We start from the raw sequence: 12,641 nt of genomic DNA on the forward strand, positions 1-12,641 counted from the left end.
TTCTTGTTTGTTCTTCGTACAGAAGCTAGTGTGCTCTTTGAAAAACAAGCCTGTTCATCTGACTTCTCTACTCAAAATCCTCCCATCACTTCTCATGACTCTTGCAAAATAGTTCTAAGCCTTTACTACAGCCTGTGAGGTGGTTTTTAAATAGCCACAAATGCTTTCCTACTCATCCCATGAAGGGGCTGAGTCTCCTCCCCAACTCCCTGAATCTGGGCAGGCCTTGGGACTTCCTTTGATTCCTAGAATGTATCAGAGGGGCCCTTGAGCAAGCTCTGAACCCAGATCTTGAGGCCTAAAGCTCCCACCACTCTCATCCTCTTGGAACACTTCTGTCACTATGTGACGAAGGCCATCATAGAAAACTATGTCACCTACGGACATCCTGGACCATAAGTTCCAACAGAGCTGCCAGATGGCTTCAGCTCTTGAGGTAACCCAGGCAAGACCAGCAGAAGAATCACCCAGGGAACCCACAGAAGTGTGAGAAATAATGATTACTGTGTTAAGCCACTAGGTTTTATTGTGATGTGCTACGTAGCAGAAGGTAATACAGCTCTATGAGGTACTGGATGATCTGACCACAGGGTACTTCCCCTCCTCTCTATTTTAGCCATTCTGGCCTCCTTGATATTTCTCAACCTACCAAACATTTCCTGCTCTTCTCTCTGCCTGAAGTCCTTTTCTTCCCAGTATGCACCTAATTCCTTCATTCACTAAGTCTCCTCACCACTCTGTGGAAAAGAGCAATCATCTCCCTCCCTGATCCCTCTCTAGCTTCTTCTCCTGCTTCTTTATTATTCTTAGCTTGTATGTACTATAATCTTAGCTAGCAATACATTTATATTCTCTCTTAACCTGAAGGCAAACTCTAAGAAACTAGAAATTTTTATTTGTTTTGTTTACTAGTATATCCCCCACCACCTAGAATAGTGTCTGGAACATAACAGGTATTCAATGAAAAGTGTGTTGAATGCATTATTTTTCAATTCCTAGAGATTATTCCAAAAGTATTCAAAGTAGAAAACGTGCTCCTCAGATATATGTTCCAGCTAATATGTAACACATTATAGGGACCAAGAGTGAATCTTACTAAATAAATAAATCATTTAAAAACCCCCTAAAAATCCCAGAAGAGAGCACTTAGTGTATATGTGCTAAAATTTTTCTGGAACATAGGAATTAGAGTGCCTCCATGGAGTAGTTGCAGATCTTGTATTTATACTGATAAAAAAAAAATTTTATATTATTCAGTTTTCTCACTGGGATTCTTTTCCTAAAACGTCTTTATTTTTCTGATCCCTAAACAGAATTGTGTGGCTTCAATCATTATAGTATCCCAACATATATCACAACTTATTTCTGACTTTATACAATTCCCTTCCATCTCACCCCTTAACTTGGGTCTAAGACATTAGATTTGTGTATATTTACTTTGCAGTTGTCTTTTTTCAATTTGATTTTACTTTTAGAGCAGTTTTAGGTTCATAGCAAAAATGAGTAGAAGGTACAGAGATTTCCCATATGCCCTGTACCCACAACACATACAAAGCTTCCCCCATTATTAACATTCCCCTCAAAGTGGTACATTTGTGACAGCTGATGAACCTATATTGACACATCATCATTACCCAAAGTTCATAGTTTACATTAGGGTCCACTTTTACTATTGTGCATGCTCTGTATTTGAACAAATATGTAACTTGTATCCACCATTATAATATCAGAGTAGTTACACTGCCTAAAAATCCTGTGTTCCACCTATCTACCCCTCCCAACCCCTGGAGGTCTCTGTCTCTTGATTGAAATAATTGGGATGTTAGTGAGCCCTAGGGAAGGTCCTAATCACTGAAGACATATGACACATGCCAAAGAGATCAAGTCAGAAAACATCACCAGACACCCCTAGTGCTCACTGTACAAAGGTAGTGGGTCAACATTACACACCAACTGCACACTACACGATGCTGAGGTATTTGCAAGTCAGTTCTCATAGGCTAGAACCCACTCCTTTTCAAACCAGAAACCTGAGTGTCATGCTGGACTCTTTCTCTTTTGTTTTGTTTTTGGGTTTTGTTTTTGGTTTCCTCCCCATTTACTCAGTAAATCCGTATGATTTAACTTTCTAAATAGGCATGTAATCCACGCCCTCACCTCCCTTCAGTTCATCCACGTGACTATAGCCAAGGTGCTCATTATCTCTTGTCTGAACTGTCTTAACAGCTTCTTACCTGATATTCTTGCCTTCCACCTTGCCCCACCTCTAGTCCATAAATGGCCAGCCTGAGCATTCTGTCAGCAGATGGAAAAACTAGGGAGAAAAGGATTTAGCTATTCTTCCTAGTATAATTTTTCAAGAACCTGAAGACGTTCAACCTTACATCCACCATGCTCACTTATTTTCCTATGAGACTAGAAATAATCTCTTGGAGAACCTGCAGTGAAACTTTCTTCTCCAGCTGTTTTTTTTTTTTTTTTATTATCCTTTTGAGAGAATACTTTCTATCAGAGCAAACCTGGAACACTTATTTGCGCCTTCTCTTCTGTTTTTACCTACATTGTCAACAAATAGTGGGTCTGAATCCCATTTTATGAAGTCCCAGGAGATGTTACTGCCTTTTTACTATTTGAAAATTTAGTGTTTTAATATTAGTCTCTCTGGTGGCTTTATTTCTTCTTATTATTAGCGTTTTCCCTGTGCTCTACTTTATATCTTTTGTTTCTTTGAGATTTATAACATATATAGTTTATATATGTACATATATTTTAATTCGGCAGTCCATCCTGTCAAATAATTACATGCAACACTCTCAGATTTTCAGAATGTTCTCTGTGTTTACTTTAACTTATTAGAAGTTCCGTTCTCTCTTCATGGAAGATTAGACATACAAAAACTGTCTACAAGTAAAACTCTGTTTGGGCCTCTGGGCTCACATCTAACTGGGAAAATATGAATCCTTTCCTGCTGATGCCTCATAGGGTCCCAGACATGAGGGAAGTGAAGAGGAAGACCTTTTTAGCATTCTTTTTAGCTCTGTCTTTTATGGACTCACTATGCATAGAGAATTCTTCTGTCAGTTTGTATGTAAGATTTCTGATTTTGATTTTATGGAGTTTATCCATAAAACATATACAGAATTGTTAATAGCGTTACATATAAATAATTATTAATATATTTAGTAATTAGAAAAATCAGATTTGTTACTAAATTCACTGAAAACAATAGCTTTTAGTATCTAAGAAATACTTTGAGTTCAAATACTTTCACATATTTCCTTTATTTGACATTTAGAAACCCTTAAAAATAAGCATAGTATTTTACTATATTAAATCATTTGTCATTAAGCAATGAATACTACTTTATTCTAAATTTCTGTGACAAGTGAAAATTCAATGTCACTAATTTAGTCTACCTTTTGCTAAAGTCTATGATGAATCACCTATTAGCTATAACTATTACTACATAACTATAGTATATAGTTATATACTACTATATAGTTATATATTACTATATAACTATAACTATACTATTACCTAGTAGCTATAACTATTTCATTTATACTTTCCATGTTGATTATTTTCAAATGGTAAGTACTAGCAGTTTTTTCCCTTGTCTTCCATTAATGAACAACTTTGAATTAGGCAAATTTCTGGATATTGCTGTAATTACATCAGAGAAGGACAGGAATATGCTTATAAACTAGTCACAGAGAACATTAGGATTTGTAGAAATTCACAAGCATTGTCAAAGTGTGTACCCTATACTTGTGGATCTCTGCCCACATCCTCCTTCTTTAGGGGAACTGAGTGATTCAACTAGAGTTGCTTTCTTTCAAGAAAATGCCTAAACTGACATATCACTGATACACTCCCCACGCAAATTCATCTTTACATCCTCTACTGAATTTAAGTTAAAAACATTCTGTCCTGGAAAGCCAGTAGAGAAGGTAAGGTGGTGAGAAAAGTGTAGATAAGTTTATGGACGGTCACACTCTGAGGATATTTGTTCTCCTACTTTAGGTATATTGTATAATAACAGGATTCCCACCCACCTCCCCACCCCGAGTTGGTTTGGGACTATAATGATGCCTATGGTCCTACTCAGAAAATTTAACTCCAGTCATTGAAATCTTTGGTCTAAGGTAGAAGCAGAGACATCTCCAGGAAGAGGTCATTTTGAGTAGCTGCAGGTTCAGGCTGAGACAAGCAAGAGAGAACCAGAAGCTGGAAGTCACCTAAGAAGATGGGACAAACATCCATTGAGCCTCCAGGGTCCTAGGCCCTGTGCTCAACTCTTTCACATCCCTTTTCTCATATGATCCCCCAAACAGTTCTATAAATAGCTATCACTGATTTTATAGATTAGGAAATCAAGGATTAGAAGAAGCCAAATACCTTGCAACTTTCCTAAGTAGCAGAAACCTCAAACAATAACCTCTCCTTTATTCAGCCTTGTTTTTAAGAAAAGCACACAAGGGAGATACTTAAAATTTACAAATACCTGGCTAACTGCCAGCAGAACATTCCCCCATGCACTAAACACCCCAGGTTCACCAGCTCTGTCCAGAAGGTAAATGTCATGGCATTTATGATTTCTTTTATTGGTTACCAACATCACTCAAACTGTATAAACCCAAACTCAGCACAGCAATCATCTCGGTAAATAAAGTTTTCCCGGATAATTAAAAACTACGGCAAAAGAGCAGATTTGAACATCCTTATTCAACAACAATAACAAAATCAAACTTATTTAAAATATACCAAAGGTGCTTCTACAATTCTTCCTATTAACATTTGTAATAGATTTTTATTCTTTAAATTATCTATGTAAATTGGTATCTTCCCTTCTAAGTTATAAACATGTAATCATCTCCAACCTGAAAAAGGAATCTTTTTGAAATATTACGAGATCAGATTTATTGTTATTTGAGTTGGCAACAAATTAAGTATATTGTTTTCAATGAATCACATTTAGAAATGTGTATAGAGTGCATCTGAACATATTTACATAAGTAATTTAGAATTATGTTGCTTTTCCATAAATAAAAATCTTAGAGCTTTCAGTATTACTTTAAATATCATCTTCATTACACTAGAAGAAATAATTGTGTTTTTAAAACTAAACACATTAGTTGTGCAAATGAGAATGCTCTTGCTTTTGCCAAAATGTGGAAATACAAGACCTCAACTAACATAATGTGCTTTGTGTTTTGTGGAACAACAATTGCATTTCTCTTATACAGAGATGTGTCATTAGAAAGCACAATGGGGGCACCATGCTGTCAGTCTTTGGGGTGAATGAAGCTTGGTATTGATCAAAACCAGGACTTGTGGATGATGCATTAAGTGTTTTTGGATTTTTGTTTGGTTTTCTTTTTCGTAAGTGGTATCTTTCTTTTTCATAAGTGGTAGCTTCCAAATACCTAATTGAATATGAAGTTAAGCTTAGGAAATGTGCAGTCTAATTTTCTTACACAAATAAATCCCTAAGCAAACATGATGTAAATAAGCTTTATTTTTATTTAGTCTGATTGTAGATATCTAGATCCTTGTGTTTGATATCTTTGAATCCAGAGATTCGTAAAGCCCCCCTTTATGGTTTTATATTATATAGGAAAACAACTTTCTTACAGAAAGAACTCCTTAGTAATAATGATATATATTTGCATTCTCCTCTTCCCTTACTTAGAAACTACTTTTTGATCTACCTTCTCTCTGAAACGCATTAGGTGAGTAAGTGGAAAATTTATTATATAACTATAACCTCAGTTAAGTCATTTGAATGATTATTACTTTAAAATAGGATAGCATGGGCTTCCCTGGTGGTGCAGTGGTTGAGTCTGCCTGCCGATGCAGGGGACACGGGTTCGTGCCCCGGTCCGAGAAGATCCCACATGCCGCAGAGCAGCTGGGCCCATGAGCCATGGCCGCTGAGCCTGCGTGTCCAGAGCCTGTGCTCCGCAACAGGAGAGGCCACAACAGTGAGAGGCCCACGTACCGCAAAAATAAATAAATAAATAAATAAATAAATAAATAAATAAATAAATAAATAAAATAGGATAGCATGCTTTTCCCCTATTACTCTTATTCCATGGAAACTCAGAATTATCTGCTTTAAACATTAAAAATGCTTTGATCTCTTTATAAGAATAAGACATATGATTTCCAAGCTCTTTTTAACATTTGGTAAATGTTCATTTAACATTAACACAAATTGTGCACTGTATGTCTGTTGAGCACAAAGCATTATGAAGGACCAAGGAAAATAATATGAAGTATAAGATATGATTCCTGCTGTCCATGGCCTTATTTTTTTTAGTAGGATAGGATAGAATCATCTAGAAATGGCCATATGTTATTTTTGTCCTCAAAAACCATTCAACTTTCTTCTAGCCAACTAAGTACAGTTGACCCTTGACTAAAAAGGGTTTAAATTACACAGGTCCACTTTTATGCAGATTTTTTAAAAATAGTAAATACTAGAGTTGAATCCATGAATGCAGCAGAACCATGGGTGTGGAGTGACCCCAGATAGGGAGGGCCAACTATATGTTATACAGGGATTTTGGACTGCACCAAAGGTCAGAGTCCCAAAAACCCCATTTTCAAGGGTCAATTGTACTATCATTCCCTTCTATCCATTAAGACTCAAGCAGTTTAGGTAAGACAGACCCTACCCTCAGATGCAGATGCCCTGTCTTCCATTTTGGATCTAAAGTTAAAAGAACTTAAGACCTACAACTATAATTATCTCAGAAGCACGATGAGAGAGCTTGTCTGGAAAGGAAGCCAGTACTAAACAAAAGGAAGCCAGTACTAAACACACAGAACAGAGGTAAGCCACGACAGAGATTCTGACAGCCATGCTATCCCATGTATTGAGTTGGTCCAATGCTGGTAATGCCCTGAACTTTAGACAGTATGTTGCTATCTCTCTCACCTGCAACAAACACATTCCTATCTGATATACACACCAAAAGCTAAAGAAGAAAGTGATGAATAGCTGTTCACATTGTATTCCAAAAGATACAAAATAATTTTTTAGTTGCATGTATCCCTGTTACACCACACATCCCTTTCCTAACGTCCCTATCCTAATGTGCTCATATGATTTATATACGTACACTGCATCTGTGACCTTGTACTAGGCTTTCCAAGTTAAATCAAATATTCCACTTACTGTGATCTTTCCTGCATCTAAAGTCAAAAAGGAATACTCTAATTCTACATATTCAGTCAATGGAGATGTCCCTTTGAGGCAGTTTGCCAATTTTTCTATAGTCAAGTTCAGAAATGTGGCTATGTTAAAATGAATGTCAAACAGCAGAGTCATTAAAATAAAACCTGCTGTCCAATTTCATAGACACAGAGTTCAATGACACCCATAGCAAGCATCAAGCTTCTAATAGAAAACTTCTTGTCAAAAGCAATCTCACGGGCCTCCCTGGTGGCGCAGTGGTTGAGAGTCCGCCTGCCGATGCAGGGGACATGGGTTTGTGCCCTGGTCCGGGAAGATCCCACATGCCGCGGAGCGGCTGGGCCCGTGAGCCATGGCCGCTGAGCCTGCGCATCCGGAGCCTGTGCTCCGCAACGGGAGAGGCCACAACAGTGAGAGGCCCTCGTACTGCTAAAAAAAAAAAAAAAGCAATCTCACTTAATTTTATATAACATTAGTCATTACAAGATGAAAAATTATTGCTTTGACAAAAAGATCTTATGGTAGGTTCTGAATTCAGAAAAATAAGGCAGCACACTTTGTACAATCAAAACCTACCAAATAACTCATTAATAGTTGTTAGGTGATGTAAAAAGTTAAGCCTAAGTGTATATATGAATGAAATATAAGATATTTAGTTACTGAGTTAATACTGAGAAGATTAAAGTTCAAAGTTGATATTCCAACTTTCAGTTGCACAAAAATAGATATTTCAGTTTGCTTCCAAATGTCCAACTTTTGATCTTTATTAGTAATTCAAATGAGCAGAGAAAAAGTGGCCAAGATGGCAGAGTAGGAAGACTCTCATCTCCTTCCATGGGCACACCAAAATTACAACTATTTACAGAGCAATTATTGATGAGAAAGACTGGAAGACTAGTAGAAAAGATCTTCTACAACTAAAGATATATAAAAGGAACCACAACGAGATGTGCTGGAGGGGTGGAGATATGGCATAGTTAAGACCCATCCCCAAGGTGAGTGACCCACAAACAAGAGGATAATTAAGATTACAGAGGTTCTCCCCAAGGAGTAAGAGGACTGTGCCCCACACTGAGGCACACTGTAATTAAAATGGTAAAAATGAAAGATAAAGAGATAATATTAAAAGCATCAAGGGAAAAGCAACCAGTTACATACAAGGGAACTCCCATAAGGCTCTCAGCTGACATTTCTGTAGAAACTGCAGACCAGAAAGGGAGTGGCATGATATATTTAAAGTGATGAAAAGGAAAAACCTACAACCAAGAATAATCTACCTGGCAAGACTTTCATTCAGATTTGATGGAAGAGTACAAAAGTTTTATAGACAAGCAAAAGTTAAAAGAGTTCAGTTCCACCAACCAACTTTACAAGAAATGATACAGGGACTTCTCTAAGTGGAAAAGGCTACAATGAGAAATATGAAAATTATGAAAGGAAAATATCTCACAGTAAAGGCAAATATACAGTAAAGGTAGTAAATCAACTACTTATAAAGCTAGTAGGAAGGTTAAAAGACAAAAGTAAAATCATCTATATCCATATTAAGTGGTTAAGGAATAAACAAGACAGAGATACAATATGTCGAAAACAGTAAATACGGAGGAGGGTAGTAAAAAATGCAGGGTTGTTAAAATGCTTCTGAACTTAAGAGATCAGCAACCTAAAATAATCACATATATGTATGTATGTGTGTGTATATATATATATATACACATATATATATACACGTATGTACACACACATATAAGCGATAGATACCTATATATAAACCTCATGGTAACCACAAACCAAAAATCTATAATAGATACACATATAAGAGAAAGGAATCCAAATATTACACTAAAGACAGTAATCAAATCACAAGGGAAGAGAGCATCAAAAAGAATAAAATACCTAGAAATAAATCTAACTAAGGAGGTAAAAGCTCTGTACTCGGAAAACTGTAAGACACTGATGAAAAAATTGAAGACAAACAGATGGAAAGATATAATGTGCTCTTGGATTGGAAGAATATTGTTAAAATGACCATACTACCCAAGGCAATCAGATTCAATGCAATCAAAATACCAATGGAATTTTTCACAGAACTAGCATTCTAAAATTTGTATGGAAATACAAAAGATCCCAAACAGCCAAAACAAGCTTGAGAAAGAACAGCAAAGCTGGAGATATCATGTGCCCTGGTTTTAAACTATACTACAAAGCTACAATAATCAAAACAGTATGGTACTGTCACAAAAATAGACACATAGATCAATGGAACAGAATAGAGAGCCTAGAAATGAGCCCACACCGATATGGGCAATTAACCTACGACAAAGGAGACAAGAATATACATTGGGGAAAAGACAGCCTCCTTCAATAAATGGTGTTGGAAAACTGGATCGCTACATGCAAAAGAATCAAATTGGACTACTCTATTCTCTCACACCATGCACAAATTCAAAATGGATTAAAGACTTAAGTGTAAGACCTGAAACCATAAAACTTCTAGAAGAAAACATAGGCAGTGAGTCATTGACATTGGTCTTAGTAAGGTTTTTTGTTTTGTTTTGTTTTTTGATATGTCTCCTCAGGCAAGGGAAACAAAAGCAAAAATAAACAAATGGAACTACATCAAACTAAAGCTTTTGTATATCAAAGGAAACTATCAACATAATGAAAAGTCTACCTACTGAATGGGAGAATATATGTGCAAATGATATATCCAATAAGGGATTAATATCCAAAATATATAAAGAAGTAATACAACTTGACATCAAAAAAGAAAAATAATCTGATTGAAAAATGAGCAGAGGGTCTTGAATAGACATTTTTTCAAAGGAGACATACAGATTGCCAACAGGCACATGAAAAGATGCTCATCATTAATCATCAGGAACATGCAGATCAAAACCGCAATGAGACACCACCTAACATCTGTCAGAATGGCTATTATCAAAAAGACAACAAATAACAAGTGTTGGCAAAAGTGTGGAGAAAATGGAGCCCTCACACACTGTTGGTGGGAATCTAATTTATGCAGACACTATGGAAAACAGTACTGAAGTTCCTCAAAAAATTAAAAATAGAACTACCATATGATCCAGCTATTCCAATCCTGGCTATTTATCTGAAAAAAACAAAACACTAATTTGAAAAAGATATATGCACCCCTATGTTCACTGCAGCATTGTTTATAATAGCCAAGATACAGAAGCAATCTTAGTGCCCATCAAAAGAAGAATGGGTAAAGATGTGGTATATACATACATACATACATACACACACACAAGAATATTACTCAGCCATTAAAAATGAAATCTTGCTATTTGTGAAAACATGGATGAAACTAGAGAGTATTATGCTAAGTAAAATAAGTCAGAGAAAGAAATACTGCATGATTTCACTTATATGTGGAATCAGAAAAACAAAACAAAATGAACAAACATAACAAAACAGAAACAGAGTTATAGGTAACAGAGGACAACTGGTAGATTACAGAGGGGAGGAGAAAAATAGGTGAGAGATATTAAGAGGTACAAACTTCCAGCTGCAAAAATAAATGAGTCATGGGTATGAAATGTACAGTGTGGGAAATAGTCAATAACTATGTAATATGTATGTGACAGATCATAAGTAGACTTATTGTGGTGATCATTTTGAAATATATAAAGATCAAAATCACTGTGTTGTGTAACAGGAACTAACAGTGTTGTAAGTCAATTATACTTCAAAAACAAACTCATAATAAGATGATCAAATTTGTGGTTACCAGAGGCAGGGGTGGTGGGGGAGTGGGAATTGGATGAAGGCAGTCACAAGGTACAAACTTCTAGTTGTAAGATAAATAAGTACTAGGATGTAACATACAGCCTGATAAATATAATGAACACTGCTGTACGTTATCTATGCAACTTGTTAAGAGAGGAAATCCGAAGAGTTCTCATCACAAGGAAAAAAATCTTTTTCTATTTCTTTAATTTTGTATCTATACAAGATAACGGATGTTCACTCTATTTATTGTGATAATTCTTTCATGATTCTGTAGATCATTATGCTGTACACCTTAAACTTATAATTGATATACAGCACTGTGTATCTCAATAAAATTGGAAGTAAAATAATAAAACTGGCAGAAATAAGGCAATTAAATCACTTCCTGCCTGTGGGACAGCAATAGCACAGAGGCGTACTTGGAAGTAGCAAAACAACCTTCAACACTTATGCAATAATATCTGAGACTGTTTCTGAAAGTTGTTCCAATAAAATTTAAAGTTTCTAGTGGCATATTCCAATTAAATAACATTTCACTTTAGCATTCATTTAATTACAGTCACATATTCCCAAGTCATAAAATATTTCTTCTGTAATCTTTTTGGTTTCAAAAACAAATCATTTTTATTAATAACAATGGAAAATTTACTAGCCCACATAAAAGTATTAACAGCTCTTATTACCAACGTTAGATCATTGGTAATAAAGTAAATAAAATGTGCATACTTTATAACTCAAATCATATCAGTTAGTTTACGCCCTAAGCAAATAATTCTGCTGTTATGGGTCAAAGCCCAACATGGAATGTTTATTGTTCATTTTGTCTTGATAAGACAGGTAGACAAAAAACGTCATTTTGTAAGGAAATATCATTATGAGCAATTGGAATCAGAATAACCATTTGTTAAAAGTTACCCATTGAGAAGACTGTAAAAGAGCTGAGGTAATTCAAGACTTGTATTTGACGCAGAAGAATTTCACCACAATGAGATGATCAGGTGGTTTAAAAACAGTTATAACTGAAAGCTTTGCTGTTTGAACATACTGTTTACAGATAAAATGTCATGATTGTTTTTGTTGATTTTATTGATTTTATTCTTTTCTTTGCAAGAGGAAAATGATTTGATTAGATTAAATAAGAGTTCTCATCTTACCCAGCTGGGTCTATGTAGATGCATTTATTGCTTAGCAAGAAAAAAAACCAAAACAAAACACTTCAGAATGCTTTGCTAACTTTCCCTCTGAAGTAGCCTAACGGATAAAGATAATATAAACTTACCTTACGGAATAAGGACAGTCTTGAGATTTGGAACTAAATGAGTGACCTGGAGTGGGCACCAGAAGGCTGGAAGTCAGAGCAGGCCAGAGGTAAGGGCTTGAGGTGTAAATACAACAGGGCACTGCACTTGATGAGGGCTGAACATTGAAAAATGGGAAAGTATAAAATAATGACATATTTTTATGTTTTGTTTTTTGTTTTTTTTGGGTTTTTTTTTGCAGTACTCGGGCCTCTCACTGTTGTGGCCTCTCCCGTTGCGGAGCACAGGCTCCGGACGCACGGGCTCAGCGGCCATGGCTCACGGGCCCAGCCGCTCCATGGCATGTGGGATGCTCCCGGACCGGGGCACGAACCCATGTCCCCTGCATCGGCAGGCAGACTCTCAACCACTGCGCCACCAGG

This window comes from Delphinus delphis, chromosome 4 (assembly GCF_949987515.2).
Source record: "Delphinus delphis chromosome 4, mDelDel1.2, whole genome shotgun sequence".
In the NCBI taxonomy this organism is placed as follows: Eukaryota; Metazoa; Chordata; class Mammalia; order Artiodactyla; family Delphinidae; genus Delphinus; species Delphinus delphis.